The sequence below is a fragment of the Herpailurus yagouaroundi genome, unplaced genomic scaffold (assembly GCF_014898765.1).
Source record: "Herpailurus yagouaroundi ecotype Mexico unplaced genomic scaffold, PumYag 182, whole genome shotgun sequence".
Taxonomy (NCBI): Eukaryota; Metazoa; Chordata; class Mammalia; order Carnivora; family Felidae; genus Herpailurus; species Herpailurus yagouaroundi.
This window is the reverse complement of record NW_024412413.1, coordinates 25,928,882-25,950,319: the sequence shown is the minus strand read 5'-3', so window position 1 is coordinate 25,950,319 and position 21,438 is coordinate 25,928,882. Positions and strand designations below refer to the sequence as shown.

At 45.6% G+C, this 21,438-nt stretch overlaps 1 long non-coding RNA gene across 1 annotated transcript; it reads right to left on the bottom strand.

Moving 5' to 3' along the window:
• Positions 1–230: 230 nt before the first annotated feature.
• On the bottom strand, positions 231–20,787 carry LOC121040598 (uncharacterized). Its single transcript, XR_005795362.1, has 2 exons — positions 20,611–20,787; positions 231–624 (listed from the first exon to the last, which is right to left on the bottom strand). It is a non-coding gene; the product is annotated as an uncharacterized LOC121040598 (long non-coding RNA).
• Positions 20,788–21,438: the final 651 nt, after the last annotated feature.

Sequence of the window (21,438 nt, the reverse complement as noted above, 5' to 3'; positions counted from 1 at the left end):
ACTTATACAAAGAAAAGAAAAAGATCAGAGAGAGCTCTTTCTTAAAAGATCAGAGAGAGATTTACGAAGTATTTCTGATTTAATATTTTTCCTGTGGTTTTTCTATACTCTTACATACTGGTCTATGAACACGCATTCTGTCTACCATCAGAAAAGGTTACTAATAAAAATTATAACTGAACTGGTTAGGAAAAATTGTCCCAAGCAACAATGACAATGACTAACATTCATTAAGTGCTTCCGGGGAGCCAGACACAGTTTTATTAATGTCATTTAGTCCTTATAATAACTCTGTGACATAGCCACTAGTATTTCAGCCATTTTACAGATGAAGAAGGCGGAGGTCCAAGAGGTTCTAATCCAGACAACGAAAGAGTGAGGGACACAGTATGAACCCAGGAACTGTTACTTGAGAGACTGAGGCTTACCCCCACGTGCTTCTTTGTTCCAGTTGGAAGAAGTCCTGTGGTCCAGACGCCCACACCATCCCCAGCCCTCTGGATGCTGGGCCTCACCTGTGCCTGCCGTGAGCTTCCCAGGAGTTGGAGTTATGGGAAATTTCCTCTCTGCATTCCCACTGAGTTTGCTTCTCATCTAAAAGGAAGAATTCTGTCACCACGCAAGCTAGAGAGAGGGAGAAAGGAGAAATTGAACACCACGGGATGCTGGCTGGCTATTAAGGCACATCATAAGTAAGAATCCTTTGAAACAATTCTTAATTGGTTTTTTACTGGAGTGGAGAATGAAGTTCTATGAAGTGCCCCAGGCCATTATGCGTGTGGATAAGGATGTGAAATTCTCCAGGGTTTTCCCCTCCTCTGAGAGGACAGAATCAGATTATTTCCCCATTTCACAGATGGTGGTGCCCAGTCATTAAGGGATTTCCTGAAAGAAAAGAATGAGCTGACACCTCCAGCCACAGATCTTGGCTAGTCCAAAAGGGGTTGGGAAATTTTAAAGATTTTTAAAAATCGGCAGGGGTTTAAATTCTTTGTCTTCATGGTAAGGCTGCCAGATAAAATACAACATGCCCAGTTAGATTTGAATTTCAGATAGCAAATAATTTTTCGTAAAAGACATCCCAAACATTGCACAGAACATAATGATACTAAAAAATTATTCATTGTTTATCTGAAATTCAAATTTAACTGGGAGGCTTGTGTTTTTGTTTGCTAAACATGGCAGCTCTATTTCATGGGAAAGAATTTTATTTTCTCCTTGGGGATTGCTTTCCCTCCTGAGTGTCATTGGCTCAATGATTTGAAGAAGTATAAGCCAGAAAATTAATCCCAGCTCATCCTTTTGTGCCAAGCACCCAGAGAGCCACCTCCTTTGGTAGCCAGTAAGTATTACATATTCCCAACGCACATGCGCGTGCACAGCCTATGCACGTACCATTTGCATATGCTCACATACCTTCAAATACACTCGCTAACACGCTTTCACATATACATATGCAAATGCATAATGCAGGGTGCAAACGGACTTCTCCGAACATTCTAAAATGCAAATCTCTCACTCTGTTCAGATTGTCATGGCTTTCTAAAAACATAATTTTCCTTTTTGGTCAGTTCTTGCCTATTCAAGAAGAAAGTCATATGCCCGGCTTGCTTTATATGCCCAGCTACACTGACTGGCTTCCCACAGGAAAGGTTGGCAGTAAGACCTTATCTCTTGTATTTCAGAAATTTTGAACTTTTCTTTCCTTGCCATTGCATTTAATTGCTTCTTTTAAGTATAAAGGGGATGACAATTGTCTTAGCATCAGATAATGAGTGTAATTTACTAACAAGGAAAAATACAAACTACGAATTGAAACCTTGAGCCATTTAATAAAAATACTTGAAAATAAGAGAGAAGAAAACATTTTTTTCAAGATTTGTTCATCTTTGAGAGAGAGAGAGCACAAGCAGGGAAGGGGCAGAGAGAGAGGGGAACAGAAGATCCGAAGCGGGCTCTGTGCTGACAGCAGTGAGCTGGATGCGGGGCTCCAACTTACAGCCGTGAGACCATGACCTGAACTGAAGTCAGACACTCAACCAACTGAGCCACCCAGGTGCCCCGAGAAGAAAATGTTTAAAGTATTCTCAAGAAGCAATATAGCATAGTGGCCAAATGAATAATTCCTGGAGTCAGGCTGCTTGAGGAACCAGCGGGCCAAGTTATTTAACTTCATCTGTAAAGTGGAAACAATAAGAGATGCATGAAATAGTGCCTGGCACACAGTATTTACTATGATAATTACCTCTTACTCGCTAGACACAGGGGTAACCTCTTTACCCATATAATCCCATTTGGTTGTCAAAATAAGCCTGTGAAATATGTGGACATGAGGAAACTGAGACTCAGAGAGGTTAAGAGACTTGCCCAATGTCACACAGCTAACATGCAGGAAAACCAAGATTTAAGTACCAGTCTCAGTATTAAGCCACTGTTCTCTTGATTACCCAATGTTAAGATGACAACGAGTGGAAAGCACACAGGTGGCAAGGTGGTAGGTCCTCAGGGAGGGGAAAGAAGGTCATTGCTTCTGTAGAATAGGGCTGGGAAGGTATCAGGAGAAGTTTGGACTGGTGTATTTGGTAGAGAGGACGGTACCCGTAGTAGTTATAATACAGTAGTGCAGTTACAGACCTTACACAAACATTTGCCAAGCAGACCAAGACCTCACTCTCTTGTGACCTCTCCAAGCAAATCCCCAGGAGATGGAAAGCCCTGACCCAGGACTCTGCCTGACCTTCCATCATGAAAAAAAAAATTTTTTTTTTTAATGTTTATTTATTTTTGAGAGAAAGAGAGAGTGCGAGCAGGGGAGGGCAGAGAGAGAGAGCGAGACATAGAATCCGAAGCAGGCTCCAGGCTCTGAGCCATCAGCACAGAGCCCGGCATGGGGCTGGAAACCATGAACCATGAAATCACGACCTGAGCTGAAGTCAGAAGCTCAACCGACTGAGTCCCCCAGGCGCCCCCTGACTCTCCACCATTAAGGCAATACAAGCACTGGGTCCACCAGCACTGGGCATGTTCTAGCAGCAGCCCCAGGACTCTATCCTCAACTTTCTTCATTTACAGACTTACCCTGGAAAATTCCATCCAGTCCCTTTAATAACATCTATAAACTGATGAATTCCACCTTTATGGCCCTACCCAGACCTCTCCTCTGTACTCACACTCACAACTGCCTAATCAGCCTCTCCTTGGATATCAAATAAAGATCCCAGGCTTAACAAGTTCAAAACAGGATTTTACCCCAAAACCAGGCTTTGCCTCCAGTGCCCCGGACTCAACATTTGACAACTCCATTCCTCCGGCTGTGCACACCTAAAGATTTGGAGGGGCCCTTCCCTCCCCATTTCTTGTGCCCCTGCGATCCAGTCCACCAGCTCCCCCTCCTTCAGTCCCATTGGCTCCACCCACAATCAAACCACCTCCCACCTCCCACCCTTACCAGCCCGGGCTGTGCCATCTTGTCTCCATCAGGACCACCGCAGCTGCCCCCCAGCTGCCTCCCTGCTCCCATTCTCGCTGGGACATGGTATGTTCTTCACACCACAGTGGGAGCATCCGCATTAAACTGGGCTGCAGGGGGCGGGGCGCCTGGGTGGCTCAGTCGGTTAAGGACTTTGGCTCAGGTCACGATCTCATGCTTTATGGTTCCAGCCCTGCATCGAGCTCTGCACTGACAGCTCGGAGCCTGGAGCCTGCTTCGGATTCTGTGTCTCCTTCTCTCTCTGCCCCTCCCCGACTTGCACTCAGTCTCTCTCTGTCTCTCAAAAATAAACATTAAAAAAAAATGTGATGAGGATCACCTCACTCCTTTCTCAGACCCCCCCCCCCAAACCCTGTCATCTCAGGAAAAGCAAAGTCCTTACAATGACCCCAAAAGCACACCACAAACTGAAGCCCTCCCCCAGCTGTCTCGGACCCCTGCCCCACCCCTGTTCCCAGCTCCATCTGCTCTAGCCATGAGGCCACCAAGTCAGTCTTTGCCACACGGGCTCATGCACTAGGGCCTTTGCACTTGCTCTTCTCTCTCCAGGACACACCCCCACCATTGTGTCCCTGGGACTCACTTCAAATCTCCATACTTTTCAGTCTCACCCTATCACCCTCCTTTGATAAGACTACCCTGTCCCCACGCTGCCCTCAGCCTGGGCACTCGCTCTCCCTCAACCTGACTCTTGTTTCTTACAGCATTTATCACATGTCCCTCTCTGATGTGAGCTATTCATTTATTTGCCTATGTGGATAGGGATTTTGTCTGTTTTATTGACTGCTATTTCCTTCATATCCTCAATGTCCAGAAGCCTACACTCACCCAGGAGGTGCTCAATAAATATTTGGTGAGTGAGTGACTGGAAGGAGCCCCCTGGACATTCTCAGGCCGGCTGAACAGAATACCTCTGCTGACTGCCTCAGCGTCCCCTCCCAAAAGCCAGGCTTTCAGAAGACCCCCCACTCGGCACTCCTTTCCACCTCAGCAGTCAAAATTCCAGGAGGATCCTCAACAAATCTTTTCTGGCTGGCTTGCTTTTTGTGTTGTGTATTTCTGCTTGGTTTGCTTTGGCAGACGAGACTCGTGGGCAAAGGCACGTGCAAGTCTCCCCACGTGTCTCTGGCTCCCCGTGTGCCCTTGATGACAATGTGCCTGGGGACACTGTTCTAAAGGCTCAAGCAGAGAGGGAAGCAGATCCATCTACCCTGACGGCCACTTCCATGGAAACTCCAAATGAGTTCAAAAGGCCAGTGCTGGCAAGACTTTCTGCTGTTATGATCCCTTCTTGTGGTTCCAGGGTTGTGTCTGCAGGCACACGCTGAGAGGAGGCCTTTTGAATCGAAGGCACCAAGAAGGAAGCTTTCCAAAACCCAAATTAATTATCTTCAGCAGCATTGAAATAATTATTATTACGTGACGAGTTTGCCAGTCAGACCCTCTGGCACATCCACTAGGAACCCTCAAACCATGCCAAGTGCTCAGCCTCTCGGCTGCAGAAATCCCTTCACCCCCAAAATAAGCAAGGCTATTAGAAAAAGGCTTTGCTGATTCGGCTGGGAGGCCTCGTCCACTCCTCTGGCATCTGCAGCGTCTCCTAACAGCTAAAGTGTCACCTACAGAAGCCTGGGATGAACACCGAACATTGCAAGTGTTCAACACACAACATTTAAATGTACATGGGATCTTTTCCTAAAAGGATCCAGGTAATCCAATCACAGCTGTGATTAGCCATTTCTCCAGAATTATACCGGCCAGACTGCCTATGCTTAATGGGTCCCAGTTTCTTTTAAATTAAAAAAAAATTTTTTTAATGTTCATTTATCTTTGAGAGAGAGAGTGCAAGGGAGGGGCAGACAGAGAGGGAGACACAGAATCTGCAGCAGGCTCCAGGCTCTGAGCTCATGCCAGCTGAACAGAGTGCTAGAACCCACAAAATGTGAGATCATGACCTGACCCGAAGTCGGAGACTCAACTGAGCCACCAGTCTCCCCCGGGTCCCAGTTTCAAGGATGCACATTCTATTCGGATAAAGAGGATGATGTCCCCATGGAGTTGCTTGAACTCTGCTTTTTTCCGACACTCAGATCAGTCATGACCTCTTTAATATTTCTGAACATGCAACCAGGACAAATTCTAGGTCATCCTTTAAGTACATACATGTCTATGTACACCATACCTTCATTTGTCATCCATTTCAAGATTCACCACTATGTTACATAAAGCTAAGAAAGAAAATGATGCTGTCAATTAAATTAGAATCAAGACTTTGATAATAAGATGTGTCCTGATCAGAGATGTTACGTTGTAATCAATTGTGAACTGTGTGTGTGTGTGTGTGTGTGTGTGTGTGTGTGTGGTGTGTAGGGAGAGAGAGAAAGATGTAGTTGGAGGGAAAAAAAAACTCATGTAAGTGGTTTGAAACAATTTTAATAGAATTTTAAAATTAAGAAGTGTTGGGGCGCCTGGGTGGCTCAGTCGGTTAAGCAGCCGACTTCGGCTCAGGTCATGATTTCGCGGTCCGTGAGTTCGAGCCCCGCGTCGGGCTCTGTGCTGACAGCTCAGAGCCTGAAGCCTGTTTCAGATTCTGTGTCTCCCTCTCTCTGACCCTCCCTTGTTCATGCTCTGTCTCTCTCTGTCTCAAAAATAAATAAACGTTAAAAAAAATAAAATAAAATAAAATTAAGAAGTGTAGGGGTACCTGGGTGGCTCAGTCAGTTAAGCGTTCGATTTTGGCTAAGGTCACGATCTCGCAGTTTGTGAGTTCGAGCCCCGCGTTGGGCTCTGTGCTGACAGCTTGGAGCCTGGAGCCTGCTTCGGATTCTGTGTCTCCCTCTCTCTCGGTCCCTCCCCAGCTCGTGCTCTGTCTCTGTCTCTCTCTCAAAAATAAATAAACATTAAAAAAAAGAATTTAAAAAAATAAATAAAATTAAGAACTGTATGAAGTTATTTCTATTTCAGACTCTAGTGAGCACACGCTGACTTCTCTAACTCAAAAGTCACGCAATGGCTCCTCCACTCGCTCTGTTTGCAAAGGACCACACCAGGTAGGGTCGGGTGCTGCTTCAGCAGAGCACACAGTTAAGTGATGTGGCAAAATGGCTATCCTTCTGGGATCTCGAATTCACTCATGCACCCACTCACTCTTCCATAACTGCCTTTGAGCCACTGTTCTCAGTGGTAATTTTCTGGGTTTACCACTCATTTCTCACTTGCTGAACGAGAGGCTAGAACGAGGTTGATTTGTAAACTTTAATGTCTGGCTTCATATTCCACTTTTATTTTGAAAATGTAAGAGTCAGCTGGAAAACATTTAATGGGCATACTATGACAAGAGCGTCAAACTTTTTTGAGCACTTACTATGTGCAAAAGGCGCTACAGTAATTGCTTTCCATACAGTATGTCACTTAATCCGTGAAGCGGCTTTGAGGTAGGGGTTACAATGCCCATTTGACAGATGTAGAAGCTGTAAATTCATGCCAAGTAGGGCCTTTTTTTTTCTGTTACAGATTTATTAAGATAGGCTTCACATACCGTATACATCACACTTTAAAATTAACGTTCGGATTCTGTGTCTCCCTCTCTCTCTGCCCCTCCCCAACTTGTGCTCAGTCTCTGTCTCTCGAAAATAAATAAAACATCAAAAAAAAATTTTTTTTTGAAGTTTAAAAAATTAACTTTCAAGGGGCGCCTGGGTGGCTCAGTTGGTTTAGTGTCTGACTTCAGCTCAGGTCATGATCTTACTGTTGGTGGGTTCGAGCCCCACATCAGGCTCTGTGCGGACAGCTCAGATCCTGGAGCCTGCTTTGAATTCTGGGTCTCCCTCTCTCTCTCTCTCCCCCTCCCCTGCTTGCTCTCTCTCTCCAAAAATAAATAAACATTAAAAAAATTAACATTCAAGGGGCACCTTGGTGGCTCAGTACGGTGAGCATCTGACTCGGCTCAGGTCATGATTTCGTGGTTCATGAGTTTCAGCCCTGCATGAAGCTCTCTGCTGTCAGCGTGGAGCCTGCTTTGGATCCTCTTTCTCCCTTCCTGCTCCTCCCCCGCTTGCACTCGCACGCTCTCTCTCTCTCCCTCTCTCTAAAATAAAAATTTTTAGGGGCGCCTGGGTGGCTCGGTTGGTTAAGCGTCCAACTTCAGCTCAGGTCATGATCCCATGCTCCACGGGTTCGAGCCCCGCGTTGGGCTCTGTGCTGACAGCTCAGAGACTGGAGCCTGCTTCAGATTCTATGTCCCGCCCCCCCCCCCCACCCCGTCCCTCCCCTGCTCATGTTCTGTCTCTCTCTGTCTCAAAAATAAATAAAAACATTTAATAAATAAAATAAAAAATTTTTTTTTTAAATTAATATTCAAGGGGTGCCTGGGTGGCTCAGTCTGTTCAGCATCAGACTCTTGATTTTGGCTCAGGTCATGATCTCATGGTGTGTGAGTTTAAGCCCTGAATGCGGCTCTGGACTGACAGTGGGGAGTCTGCTTCTCTCTCTCCCTCCCTCTACCCCCCCCCCCAAAATAAATAAATAAACACTTTTAAAAAATTAAATTAAATTACCGTTCGATGGTCTTAATATATTCAGAGTTGTGCAAGCAGCACCACATTCGATTTTAGAACGTTTTCATCACCCCGGAAGGAAACCTCATACCCTTTAGCAGCCATTCCCCATTCCCCACTGTCCCAGCCCCTGACAACCACCGGTCTACTCTATGTCTCCGTAGGGTCGCCGATTCAGGACGTTTCCTATAAATGAAATCACGCGATATGTGGTCTTTCCAAGCAGAGTCCCGACCCCAAATATTCTGGACTGCAATGCCATACACTATCCTGCCTCAGAGCTAGCTAGGTGTTTGAGGCACAAAGATAAAGTAGGAAACTAAATGCCTGCTCAAGTCTGGGGGGAGAAAACATGGGTTCAAAATAATAGCGGACGATACGAGACCACATACAGTCCACTTTTGGATTCAGAAAGAGGAGACAGAGGGTGAAGACAGCTCGCCCTGGCTTCCCCGCTCTGCTCCGGCTTTACCTGCTCGCCCCTGCTCGCACGCAGGTGGTAGAAACCTGCACGGAGGCTCGTGTGTTCCGAGCAGCCGGCCACCCACTCACTCTTGCACACTCTGTAGCTCACCGGACAGCTCTAAAACAGAAGAAAGGGGAAAAGCAGCTGACTTTCCGCGCCCTCCCTGACCAGAGAGGGGACAGGTGGTGGTCTTGTTTCTGCCCCGAGTCTGGGGCTGACCGAGCTCTCCTCAGTCATTTACAAGCCGCAGCTGGGGCCCCTCCCCTCCCGTAGCCCTGCTGGAAGTTTAGTCTTTCTTTCTTTTTTAAATTTTTTTTCAACGTTTTTTAATTTATTTTTGGGACAGAGAGAGACAGAGCATGAACGGGGGAGGGGCAGAGAGGGAGGGAGACACAGAATCGGAAACAGGCTCCAGGCTCCGAGCCATCAGCCCAGAGCCCGACGCGGGGCTCGAACTCACGGAGCGCGAGATCGTGACCTGGCTGAAGTCGGACGCTTAACCGACTGCGCCACCCAGGCGCCCCTAGTCTTTCTTTCAAGTCAAACTGCTGCAGATTCTCTCACCAGCTCGCCCTGGTAGGTGGAAAGACGCAGGGCTCAGGGACACCTGCTCAGGTGACTCTCTGCTGGGTATTCCCCATGTGTCCTCAACTGTCCTCTGCCCTCCTCTCCTGGCTCAGGGCCCCTGGAAGGCCCGTCTCTAGGGCTGCGTCACCCAGGCTCCCTTGCCCCCAGTGTGACCCCGGGGGGCTGCCCGCAAAAGGGAGGGCAGGAGGAGAGAGAGGCTGGCCCCATCGCTGGCCCTTCTCTCTCCCTTTGGGGCCAGGGCTGAGAGCAGCTGCCTTCTGTTGCTAGCTTCTGGATGTCTCCTCATCCCTTTACGGTTCCCTCTACAAGTCCCTTCATCTTTCCCAGACCTTCGAAAATAATCTCTCCATCAACTTCTTTTCAGTTAAGTTCTTCTGAGAGTGCCATCTGTTTCCGCTCGGCCCCTGACAGCCCCAGTAGCCTTCTAAGATTGATGCCAAAAGGGGAGAGGCAGAGCTTACTAATCCTACCCCACTATCGACTTTCCTTCTGCCTTAATAAAGTAACACTTCATTTCTAGCTGGGCAGGTGGCTACCCTTAATAAAGATCTCTTTTCCCAGACTCCTTTGCACCTAGCTGTGGCCATGTGGCTTAGTTCTGGTAAGACGGAAGCAGAAGTCAAATGTAGCAGGCTCGGGGAGACCTTAAAAGATAGCTAGATCATAGGTATCTGACCTTTCCTTCTGTGTTTCTTCCTCTGTCCTACTGCTTGGAACATGATTATGATGGTTGGCGCTCCAGCAGCTGTCTTAGACCATGAGAATGAAGTTTCACCTTAGGGATGGCGGGATGGAAAGCCTAAAGGAGCTTGGGCCCTGCCTCTATAGAGTCTCCATACCAGCCTGGATTGCCTACTTCTGATCCTCTTTTACAAGCCACTCTGGCTTAAGCCATTATTATTTTTGACTGCCTGTACTACGCAGCTGACTTCAATCCTAAAACGGGTGAATTAAATTGGAAGAAAAATGTGGTTGAGCAGAAAGAACCCTAGACCTCAGAGCAGCAGATGTAGGTCCCAAAGCTGCCTCCACCACTTACTAGCTGTGTGCCTTTGGGAAAGTCATTTGACTTCTCTGAGCCTCAGCTCTCTCATCTTTTAAAGTGCGTGATAATAATACCTGCTTCCTAGGACTCTGCAGATAAAATTAGAGAAGGCACGTAATGGTCTTATTACCTGGCACCTATTTAGTACTCATGAAACACATAACTACTCTGTTATGGTCGTTATTGCTATTATTTCCTAATCATTATTATTCTCCAATTACATGATTGTTATCATTTTAAGTCTCGAGATCTCATATTCCCACAAGAGCAATGGTTTATGTACCATTATAGCCTCCAAAGTTCCTAGCTCGGTGCCAGCTGCAGAAGTAAGCAATCAAACAGAAGATGAATCATCTTGGATGATTCAGCTAAAGAAGCCCAGTTCTGGAGTGGGGTTGAGATTCCTGTTCTTAAATTTTTTTTTAAAGTAGGCTCCATGCCCAATGTGGGACCTGAACTCATAACCCTGAGATAAAGAGTCGCATGCTCTACCGTCTGAGCCAGGCAGGCACCCAAGAGATTCCTGTTCTTAGACAAAGCCACAGGTACCAAAGACGAAGGGTATGGGGGTGGGGTGGGGTGGGAGAAGAGGTTGAGAAGCCGGTGAGAGTTCGGAATTAGTAGGACACCACACGAATTAAAGTTCTTGGTTGTAGACAACAGAATTCATTCCAGCTGGTTTAACCAGAAATAAATATGTGAAAGGAACGAGAAAGCTCACAGAATCTTTGGGAAGACCAGAGAACCAGGCTTGAATGCCACACAATGAGAAAAAAAAAACGCCCTACTTCAACATGGAACTGTTTTAACGCATGCCCCAGAAGAACCAAGTGCCTCTACTGCTGAGCGTAGCAGGGAATCTGCTCTCTTTCTCTCTGGGCTCAGCTGCCATCTTGTATCTAAGCTTTGCAGGTTGGCAGAAACTATGTCTCAAACCTCAATCTAAATGGAAGGGAATTTAAGACTATAGTTTTTAGCTTTCCTGAAAGAAAAGGGTTGGAATATGTGTTGAGTAAGCCAACCTACAGTATTTGCCACATGACTTTTAGAGCTTTCTACTTGCCTATGGCTTTATCCATATGACTTGCATCAGAAAGACCATGAGGTACAGTGCAAAGATTATGGGCCACGATGCCAGATAAATGTACGTTCTTTCTTCTCTTTGGACACACCAGATCTCTTCCTACCCTAGGGTCATTGCATTTGTTCTCTGTTAACTGGGAACTCTCTGCCCCTGATGATTTATCCCTTCCGATCATTCAAGTTCCAGCATAAATGTCACCTCCTCAGAAAAGCCTTGTCTGACCATCTGACTTACGGTGTCCCATCTGACCCAGGCTCCCATCACACCACACTTTTTAATTTTCTTTTTAGCATTTATCTCCTAGTTTCTTGTCTGTTTGTTTTTGTTTTTGCTTTTGCTGTTGTTGTTGTTGTCATGGTTTATGGTATGTCCTCCCCTCACCTCAAAACAGAATGGAAATTTCCTTAGAGCAGGGATTTGGTCTATCTTGTTCACAGCTGTATCCCTATAGTCCAGAAGAGTGGCTGAGATAGGACGATAATATCATTTGTGATATAATTACCGTGGCCATATACTGTTTGATCCTCATGAAGTAATTACTGTTATTATCGGCATTTTACAGATGAGGAAACAGAAGCCCAGAGAGGGTAATATCTTGCCCAAGGTCATACAGCAAGTAAATTGTGGGACTGTCATTCAAATTTGGGCAGTCTGGCTCCAGAGCCTGATGTGTTCATAGCTAACACGTGCTGAGCATAGTAGCTGCTCAATACATACTTTATGACTAAATGAATGAATGGACATGTTAGTCATCCCACTGACACCCTGTTGTATTTAACACTGCTAACTATCTCTTCTTCTCTCTCTTTCATGGGCTTCTCCTCCTCAAAGCCTTCTTCTCCCTCCCTTTAAACGTGGGTATTCACCAGGCTTCCATCCTGTGTCAACTACTTTTCCTAATACACGTTCTCCTTGGGTTCTGTTACTCACTACCATGATTGAACAACCATATTACATGGTGACAAGTCCCAGATCTACCATAAACCCGCAGTGCTGCCTCTCCCAGAGTGACAGAATTAAATGTTCGTGGCACCTGGACATTACTATGTGAGCATCCTTTAGGCATCCTAAACTCAACAAGCACAAGGTTGATTTAATTTGCTATTTGTACAGTCAGGTTAATCCCTCCAGGCTGTGAAGAAATGTGCCATTTTACCTCTCCCCAAACAAAATCTGCTTCTTTTCCCACATCCCCCATTTCAGTCCATATCACTACCATTCTCCTGGTAAGGCCAACAACCTGGCAGTCTTAGAATTTCCTCCCTCTCCTCACAGCCAATTTATGACCAAGTCCTATAGATTCTACCTCTGAGACATTTTCCAACCCATCCTTTCCTCTCTGTTCCTGCTCCCAGCAGGACTTCTGAGTCTCCTTCCAAGACTGTATATTGTGATAGTGTCCTAACTACCCAAATCCCTCAAATCCATTCTCTGAATACCACCAGCATGAACTAGAATTTTGTTTGTTCTACTCTACACTCTTCAGTGGCTCTGCCATTCATTGCCTTTAACATAAAGTTCCAGCCTGATAAAAATCAACCTTGATCTGGCCTTCTCCCACATCCCCAAAATCTACCTCAGCCTCTCCTCTCCTCCCCACCTTCGCCATCACCTTACGCTTCAGAAGTGGCCAGTTCACTGCGTTTCTCCCCACAAAGCCCACATAGAGCCCTATTTTTCTCCATGTGGAGTAGGGATCAGGGAAAGCCAGTCAACTCACGAGGAGAGGGAAACAGAACTTTTCAGTCCCCTAAATTTTATTGTTGAGGCCCAGCTGCAGTCCTGCCATTTCATTTCAGCAGACACTCCTAGAGCTTTATAATTCAGCCCTCTTATTCACTTCTGGCTCCAGCCGATGTCTGCTATTTGAAACCAAAAGAGTTACAACAAACGCACTGATGAACTGAAAGAAAAGGCATCTGTTTACATGAAATGATTTGCATGAGAGGAAGAAAAGAGCCCTTTCACAGGAAGAGGGAGAGGACTGGGGAGGACCCCTGGCCAGCCCCAGAGGGCCCGTGTCTGAGCAGTGTGGTAAGCCTCTATGTTACAAAGTCTCCTTCCTGAATTAGGCACAGCTTTCGTGCCTAAGTGACAAAGTACCAGAGGGGCTGGGCCTTTTCCCTCTTCTGTGAGGGGTGCAGCCCAGCTCCAGCACATTTCAAGTTCATATTGAGGGTTCAGCACATTTGGGAAACACGGGACGGCTCTGACATCTCAAGGGCTGGCTGGCTGGGAGTCAATGAACAGTGGCACTCTTGGCACGACCTTCCGTGCTGTCCCCATGGACACCAGTAGCATGAGTGGTGGAAACACACCATCCTCAAATGGCTCAGTGGGCAACAGATATCAATGGGAAAGGTGGTCAGGGCAGGGGAAGAACACATCACGGATGCCCCATGGTAACTGTAGTGGACAGAAGTATTTGCAGTACACCACCCCCGGAGACCCTCAAAAATAAGTGAGTTAGATCTGAATTGGGGGGGACTGGGGTGGGGGGATGAGCCTCTGAAACTTAGAGATGCAAGACAAAGTCAGTGAAATGTGGGTTATTTATCACCATTTATGTGACACCATTTCAACCCACAGCCCAGGAAGATCTGAGAAAACTCAGGATCATAGCATTAGATTTACTTTAAAAAGTTAAAAAGTGAAGGAATAAAATAACCTGGGAAAACTAAAATGGAATTCCCTACGGGACTTTCCTTCAAAGCCCTCTCTACAACAAGATATTTATGACACGTCATCTACTAACAGAAATAGCTTATAATTTAGCATGCTGAGATTTTTCTAGTAACTCAACAAAGTAGAAAGGAACAACAGAAAGCTTCCAGGGTTATAGGTCTGAAAGTCACCTTTATAAAATCAGTGGCTTTGGGGAGATAGGCACAGAAATCTTGCCAGTTTGGCTTGAGCTCATTTGAGAAAGAGGGGGACCAGCATTTTCAAAAGCTGACTCTTAGCTCTGCATTTCCCATGGAGCGCTTGACCCAATTGTGAAATGACACATTTTCCACAGCCTGGTTGGGATTAACACGACTGGATATATAGCAAATCAATTCACCCATGGAATGGACATCAACCTAGCCAAGATCTTGTCCTTTCTTACACGTGATGAGGTACTGAGTTTTAAATTGAAGCTGATTAGTCATTAAAAAGAAAAACAAGGGGCGCCTGGGTGGCGCAGTCGGTTAAGCGTCCGACTTCAGCCAGGTCACGGTCTCGCGGTCCGTGGGTTCGAGCCCCGCGTCGGGCTCTGGGCTGATGGCTCAGAGCCTGGAGCCTGTTTCGGATTCTGTGTCTCCCTCTCTCTCTGCCCCTCCCCCGTTCATGCTCTGTCTCTCTCTGTCCCAAAAATAAATAAACGTTGAAAAAAAAATAAAAAAAAAAAAAGAAAAACAAAAACTGAAAACATCTTAACTGTGTTTACAGATACTCTTATGACACCCAGGAGACACGAAAGGAAGGATCGCTTGTTCACTGGAAGATGAGGGCTTGGGGAATTAAATGTTTTTCAAACATAAACTTTCAAGTAAACTAAATGCAGTAACCAAACTTCCTATGTGATAGGAATTGTCCAAAACGGTGAACAAAACCTTTGGAGAGAGACACTGTTGTTAGCCCTATTTCATAGATGAAGAAATGGAAGCTTGGCAAGCTTAAGTCACTTGCCTAAGATCCCACAGCTAGTAAGTGGCGGGCCAGGGATTGAAGGCAACGCGACTAGAGAACCCACGTGGGAAACCAGGGTAACTAGATAGCTTCCTAGTTTCTACTACCTCTTTTCTTTACCTAGCGTGTAAAGGACTGTCTTGGTGTCACCTCTGGTCCCATCTATCTCTGCTCTTACCTTTCAAGTACCTCCCTCCTTCTCTAGAAGTAAAGTCTGACTGGCTTAGCTTGGATCAGTGTCCACATTTCGGTTGTGGGGATGTGGGCCAGAAAGCCCCTCAGAGGCAGCTACACCTTAATGAGTTCTTTATAGTCAGGATGTGAATAACAACCATAAACAATACTTTTAGGGAAAGGACAAGTGGGGAGGATTACCAGCATGGATAAGCTGTCATGTGCCAAGCACTCTGCTAAGTGTTTTAAATACAGTACCTCACGGGGCGCCTGGGTGGCGCAGTCGGTTAAGCGTCCGACTTCAGCCAGGTCACGATCTCGCGGTCCGTGAGTTCGAGCCCTGCGTCAGGCTCTGGGCTGATGGCTCAGAGCCTGGAGCCTGTTTCCGATTCTGTGTCTCCCTCTCTCTCTCTGCTCCTCCCCCGTTCATGCTCTGTCTCTCTCTGTCCCAAAAATAAATAAACATTGAAAAAAAAAATTTAAAAAAAAAATACAGTACCTCACTTATTTTTATAACACAAGGAATAAATGAGACTGAAGATTATCAAACACAATTGCCAGCGTGGGGGCCCTTGGCTGGCTCAGTTGGTAGAGGATGTGAGTTTCACGCTTGGGGTTGTAAGTTGAAGCCCTATGTTGGGTGCAGAGGTTACTTAAAAATAAAATCTTTAAAAAAAAAAAAAAAGAAAGAAAGAAAGAAAAGACAATTGCCAGTGTGAAAGAACAAGGACAATGCAGGACGGCAGAATCTGCCAATGGCCTAACGGGAGTGAGGAAAAGAAGGAGGATCCAAAGGAGGAGTACTGAAAATTGACATTAGATTTACATTTTTCTTAATTTATATTTTGAATAGGTATTGTACACAATGGTAGAAATTTCAAAAGGTACCACAGAGGGCATTTTCTGTATGTTGATTTATCTGGTTTATATAGTCAAAATAATTTATTCATTGGGACCATAAGCTTTTTTTTCATAAGAATTTTGTAGTAGATATCTGTCGTTTGTGTGTGCCCCAAATCTTTCCTTTGTAGTTCTTCTATATCATGAACTCTCTTTTCCATAGATAGAAACAAACAAACAAGGACAAGACATTTCTCAACATCCTTTGCTGTCAGGATATAGACATTTGACTATCTTCTAGCAACCCTCCCCAAACTAAGCATAACTTGGAATATGTGCAAAAGGTTGCAAACACATCATTCTTTTAATAAGTGTGGACATAGGGGCATGTGGTTTTCTGCAAGAATTGTAATGGGAATGGGGTCCTGGTCAGTCCTGGCTTTACAGATGTGGAGCATCACCTGGAAGCCATACCAGGATTTCTGTGATAGCACCCTTATCATGTGTTTGGACATCTGTGGCGCAGTGGGACATTATTCCTGGCTGCTTTGCTTCAGACTGTGTGACATCCAGGCCTTGTTTCTTGGCTTTCCCAGAAATTCTGATTAATATCATGTAATAAGTTTCTACTGAAATTAGCTAGAGGGGATTCTTTCTCTGAAAGAGACCCCAAAGTACTGGGAAGCTGGGATTGAGAAAGTGACCCGGTTGGATTTGAAAGCAGTAAGGATGAGAAACAGGTAACATGCCGGTACCGAGTGGCGAAAAAAGTCACTATAACTATTGTAATAGAAGGCAGGGCGATATTACCCCTGCCTCACTTTAGACAGATGCATCAACAGATTATCTTGGGACGCCAAATTTACAGTGAGACCAACCTCCTGCTCCCCAATCTCCTCTCTGCTCCCCAGGATTTATAATGGGAATGAAGGAGAACCTGTTCCACGTCTCCCGGAGCTCTGAGTGAAATCCAAGAATATAAAAGGGGGTCAAAGAGAGGATTTGGAGAAGATAGTTCAGATTTTTTTGCAGAGGCTTTTGCTCTGCTTTAACCCCTCTCCTCTTTGAACTTCAGCCAAAAGAGGCTAGGCACACACAGCTGGATATCCAGGGGCAGAGTTGAAAGACACCACCCAGAATAGACAGCCATCCACTTGAATCAAGGGAACTGCAGGAGAGGGGCCTGCAGGGGACCTCCAAAATTCCTATGCAAGAGCCCTGAGACAAAGAATTAGCTTGAGCCATCCTAAAGGCTCTGAGGAGTCACCAGCTTTAATCATTTCCAAGGCCCAGAGAACATGAAGCCACAACTCACTTGCCCTTCTCTCTATCTCATCTCTACCCTACCTTCAGCCTTGGAGGAGAAAGAACACGACAGCCAGCAGGTGGAGGTGAAGGTAAGTGGGGGAGAGAAAAAGCCTTAGAGGCTGTCAGAAGTTTCATCCTGGTGGAGAGGAGGATCCTCTCCTCCTCCAGCCTCTGAATGAAGTTTAAAGAATTAGTGGAAAGTACATATAAAACTGTGTTTTTTGAAAGTAATGTCTCTACCCAACACAGGGCTCGAAATCACAACCCCAAGATCAAGAGTCTCATGCTCTACCGACTCTGCCAGCCAGGCATCCCAACATAAAATTGCATTTTGATTGTATCATGAGTTGTGCTCATAGTAGTCCCTGGCACCCAGTGGCGGAACAGCAGAAATATCCCCTCTAGTCACACAGAGTGAAGTGCCTGGGAAAAGCAAGACTCTGGTGGTTGGCAGCAGGAGGAAGATAAATGCTATTGAGGTGAGTGGTTTCACCTAACTGCAAGATCACATTTAAAGAAAAAAGAAATCACGGGCTTAGGATTTAAATTCTGGCTTCAAAGCACGATCGGTGAATGAGGAAGCTTCTGTGACTACCCTAAAATACTTTTTTTTTAATTTTTTTTTTCAACGTTTATTTATTTTGGGGACAGAGAGAGACAGAGCATGAACGGGGGAGGGGCAGAGAGAGAGGGAGACATAGAATCGGAAACAGGCTCCAGGCTCCGAGCCATCAGCCCAGAGCCTGACGCGGGGCTCGAACTCACGGACCGCGAGATCGTGACCTGGCTGAAGTCGGACGCTTAACCGACTGCGCCACCCAGGCGCCCCTACCCTAAAATACTTTTTATGTCACTCAGGCAGAGGGCTAATGAAGCCAAAAATCAGAGGAGATGGATCCTGAAGGCTGATGAATTACAACACAGATTGGATGCACAGTCGAAACAGGCCTTTCATGGTATTTATTTGGAAAAAGTGGTTCTTCCCCTGAGTACTGGGATGGAGATACTTCGTAGTGTCAGATGACCCTGAAACTCACAGAGCCTCCTGCGCTAACAAAAGCAGCCTTTCCTCCCATTCTGATGAGGCTGGCCCTGTCGTATTCAGAAACACCGCAAGTGCATTGAGTGGTCGCCTTGCAAGGGGAGATCCTCATGGCCCACCCCACCTCTGTTCACTGACTCCAGACACACCACTAGAGTCAGATTCCAGCGTGCCCTGAAGTCAAAATCAGACCTGGGGCAAGAAGGCTTATACACCCAAAGCATTGTGAGGTGATGGGCAAGAAGAATTCTGAGAGTGTTGGCAAGAGAAGAAAATGATCATATTTTATTTATCAAATCAAATTTATCTTATAGGTGCCCTCACCAAAACCTCTGGATTCAACATGCTAGATGAAACAACCGGAACAGGTTTAAATCTCTTGCTTGGTTGTCAGACACTGAGTGTTTGTGGTGGCCCGTGCACATGAAGTTCAGATGCTATACTTCCTTAATGAGAAGCGAATCCAAAGACTTAAGGAGAAAGGAATATCAGAGTGGATTTATAATACCTGAACTACACACCCAGCTTCAGAAAGAGGGGGGGGAAAACAAAACAAAACAAAACAAAACAAAACACAGTGCCCACATAGTGGGGAGAAGAGTATTAACATTCTGGAAAAATACTGGCCCTCTGCAGGCCAAGGATGATAGTGGGAGACACTTCTATGGAAAACGGTTTCCTGAAGAGGTCCATGTGAGCCTTAACCTTCAGAGGCAGCCAGGTCCTGATTCCCGAAACAGGCAGAAGGCTTAGGTGTGACTGAGGGTACCTAATAGATTCTAGGATCTTTAGGGCTAAAATACATGGCACGAAAATGTTTGCATTTTTTTTTTTTTTTTTTTTTTTGCATTAACTTGGCAAATAACAACACAATCTAAGTTTGGGGAACAGTGAACTGACTTGAGCCACGATGATGCAGAGTCAGTCTTCACCCAATTCCCAGACCTGAGTCACCTTCCAGACCCAGAGCCCCTTGAATAAAGGGAAAACCAGAGGCTCTTGAGGACATCCCCACAATAGCACCTCAAGGGTAGACCAACGACTTCCTCCTTTTCTTTAATAAAGGCACTTGGAACCATTTGCCAGGGCAACTGGGCCCTGAGCAAAGGGACTTAAACAGGCCTCACAGGGTCATTCTTGTCTCTGAGCTAATGCTAATCCCCAAAGACTCCAAACGCCACCTCTGTTTATCTGGTAAGTATAAGCAAATTTATGGCAAACAGGTACCAACAGGGCTCACTCACAGTAGTGAGCACTAGTGGATCCTCGAACCCGTTGTATAGTTATTTCCTTGGTTCTTGAGTAGTTGCAGTTGAAGTTTGAGCAGAATAGTCACACTGGCTCCCTGATCTGCGATGTGAATCTTACCATGGTAGGAAGGGTTAAATGGAAGCCTCTGGAATGATCCCTCTGTACTGAAATAATAAAGATGTTTTGGGGGCACCTGGGTGGCTCAGTCCGTTAAGCATCCGGCTCTTGATTTCGGCTCAGGTCACGATCTCACAATTTGTAAGACGGAGCCCCGCATCGGGCGCCACACTGACAGCACAGAGCCTGTTTGGGATTCTCTCTCTCTCTCTCTCCTTCTCTCTCTGCTCCACCCCCACTCATTCTCTCCCTCTCTCAAAATAAATAAATAAACATTTAAAAAGTAATAAAGATGCTTTGTACGTGTTAAGTCATGTGATCTTCACAATAATCCTACGATATGGGGTCTGTTATCATCTCCTTCGGCAGATGAGGAAACTGAGGCGCAGAGAAACTAAGTAATTTGCCCGAACTGACACAGCTGGTAAGACTGGATTCAAACCAGGCAGACCCTCCGCCGAGTAAAGATCCCTAGTCAGCTGAGAAGCCTGCTGCTGAGAAAAGGAATAGGAAACAGGTGGTAGAGGAAGGGTGCTGTAAACACCGATGGTGCGTTTGTGAATGCCATAGAAGCAAGGGTAGTGGTGCCTGTTCACAGTGACAGGAATATGGAGAAGTGGTTAAACGCACAGAATTGGAAGTCAGGCTTCATGGGTTCAGATCTCAGATTCACTGCAGAAGACTCTGGGCAAGTTTCTTCTCTCTGGCTCAATCTCCCCCATTTGTAAAATGATAGTCCCTGCTTAGTAGAGTTATTATGAAGAGCAAATGAGTTAACAGATAAATAAAGTACCGGAGGGTAGTGTTTGCTGTTATCACCCTCCTTGATTTATCATGCATACTTTTACCCAATTGGGTGATTTTATATTTTATATCCTTTTCTTCTTCTATTAGTTTATATAGGTTGTATTAATGATGATTAACCTTAAACTTTAGTCCATAGGTCATGGAAATAACCAAATGGGCTCGTTACTCACCTTAAGAAAGAATGTCCAGTAGTCAGAAATCCTGAACTTAGAGCCAGAATCAGACTTGGCTCTGACTTTAGTTCCCTCCTCCTGGAGAGAAGGTATGTTCTCATTTTTACAAGGAATAGTGGCATTATCTCAGGTTACGGGAAACTGCATGGCTTAACAGCAGATTTTCTCCAGATGCTTCACTGAAAAAAGCAATTATGATTATGGCAGGTATTCAATGATATGAATCCATAGTATCCAACTCATTGTGATACTGGTCACTGACTGAAATGCCGATGGTAGGATTAAAGTGCAGAGTTTATATGGTAATTATTGGTTTAATATCTTTCCGATGTGTTTTTTCCAACACCATCCACCAATTCTCCAATTCTCAGCAGACGCTGACTGGGTGTTCTACAAATTTAACTCAATTCTGACACTATCTACCTGCAGATAAGCGTTAGATCTCACAGGTTAAGGGTTCAGTCCCACAAGACTGCCCCCACTTCAGACACCAATTGAAGGTCTAGGCTTTTGCCCGAGCTTCTGACCAACTAGCTATAAATTAGAGTCCCATAGCTCCTTCCTCAAGTCTAATTTGCTAGAACAGCTCACAGTACTCAGAGAAACATTTCCTTACATTTCCCGACTTATTATAAAGGATAGGAATGAACAGCCAGATGAAGAGGTACATAGGGGGAGATCTGAAGGGTCCTGATCTCAGGAGCTTCTTTCCCCCATGGAACTGGGGTGCACCACACTCCCAGAATGTGAATATGTCCACCAATTATCAAATCTTGTTGCTTAGCAGTATTCATAGAGCTTAATCTGCAATAACCCCTCCTCTCC